The sequence below is a fragment of the Ctenopharyngodon idella genome, chromosome 2, assembly GCF_019924925.1.
Source record: "Ctenopharyngodon idella isolate HZGC_01 chromosome 2, HZGC01, whole genome shotgun sequence".
NCBI classification, from domain to species: domain Eukaryota; kingdom Metazoa; phylum Chordata; class Actinopteri; order Cypriniformes; family Xenocyprididae; genus Ctenopharyngodon; species Ctenopharyngodon idella.
Window position 1 is genome coordinate 39,078,208 of NC_067221.1, and position 1,942 is coordinate 39,080,149.

General features: G+C 32.3%; 1 protein-coding gene across 4 annotated transcripts in view; it reads right to left on the reverse strand.

The window, feature by feature from the left end:
* LOC127494676 (polymeric immunoglobulin receptor-like) overlaps positions 1-1,942 on the reverse strand; it is an 88,460-nt gene that overhangs the window by 43,117 nt on the left and 43,401 nt on the right. The window lies entirely within an intron of this gene.

The following is a 1,942-nucleotide window of genomic DNA, read 5'->3' on the forward strand; positions in this document are numbered from 1 at the left end:
TAAAGTGTTACCCAAAATGTTAGTGAAAGTTGTGGGAACATTCCCTGTTAGTTGGGCAGATATTGTTACGAGCCTCCTTAAAAATCTATAGGTTAAAGAAGGCAGGTAACAAAAAGTTAAGGAGAGAGCACAGGAACATTCCCATTTCCAGGACCCAGTTCAACAAGTCCACAAGAGCTTAGTGAAAAAAAGAAGTAGATTCTTTTTATTTTAGTTGACATAAATGAAATGGGTTACACTTTATTTTAAGGTGTCTTTGTTACACTGTAATTATACATTATTAGTACTGAGTAATATTAAGTAACTACATGTATACTATAGGTTTAGGATTTGGTTTGGTTTAGGGTTAGTTGCATGTAATTATGCATAATTTACATTTTTATTAATTCATTTATTACTATAGTAACTACATGTAACATATGTAACAATGACACTGTCAAATAAAGTGTTACTATGAAATGTTTTATATTTGTTTTTTGTTTTTTTGTTTTTTTAGTTTTTTTTTTTTTTTCTCAAAATAATAAGTGGAGATAACATCAAGCTTCAGGAGGGGACAAGGCCAAAATAAGAAACAAAAGATCAATCTTCCTAGAAGGGGGTTAGAAATAACTTGCATAGAAAAGATAAGAAATCCTAAATAAAATACAATATACTTTCCTTACTCCCTTACTGTCCAATAAACAGGAGAAAACAGGTATACTCTCAAACAAAACTGGCATCCACCTCCCTATAATTTTCATGAAAAAGATATATACAGCAGGTTTCAATTTGAAAACACTAAATGTGTAATTCACTTCCAATAAACACTTTAACAATTAGCTGTACAAAACAGCTCGTTATGCTGCTTGATATTGCAAACTGGTATTTCCTACCATGTTATTTTTATTATAAACATACTGGTTTGTATTGCAAACAAAATAATCAGTGCTTTTATGTATTGATGATGTGAGTCTGTCATGCCACTATTTAATTATTGCAGTAAGTGATTTCAGATAGCCCCGCCCCTAAATGGCTCTTGAAAACAAGCTGAGCTGTGGTTGGTCACTTTATAAGTCAATCAGACTGTCACTTCCTGTCTGTGTGGTTGGTTCCTGACTAGAATAAACTGCAATGAGGACTTCCTTCCACAAAACAAAAGTCTGCTAACTGCTAACCTTAACCTTAACAGTAGCAAATACAAATCTGAGTTTTACACTGAACCTGTTATTTATCTAGACACCAAAAGTCCTTCAGGTCAGTGTGGAGAACAGCCTGTGATCTCTAATTCTGTGACAGACAGAAACACTCCATCATGTGGCATCTGAAAAAGAGAATAGATAGAAAGATATGACAACAGCACAAAGATGCACATATAAATGCTAAACAAGTCACAGCTGTAGATTTAGGACACATTTAAAAAAAGTGTAACCGTGAAACTGTGATAATACTAACATGTTCTTTTCAGTGCCGGTGTCTGTTCTCACAGTTGCTGTAAGAAATGGAAAACAATTTTTAAAAAGTTTATAAAGTTTATTTTTATTAATTATTTGATGCACTTATATTACCTGGTTTTGGAAACCTAAAGAAAAGACAACACCACATGCAAAAATAGACAAAATGTTTAGAAAGACAATGAATTCAACTCTATTATACAGATCAATAAAGTGGTTACACTTTATTTCAATAGTCCATTTTAGACATATTAATTATGAGTAACTTGGCAACTGCATATCAACTAGCACTCATTGGAGTATTAGTTAGATTGTAAGGTTAGGGTCATGATTAGGGTTAGAGGAGCTGAATAAGTTTACATGTAGTTGCAAAGTTAGAGTTAGAATGTCTAAACTGGACTATCGAAATAAAGTGTTACCAATACATTTATAAGCATCTAATCAAGCCCATGACAGAAAATATAAATTTTGATTCATATTTTACTGGTCTACTAACCTGTTTCTCTCAAAAA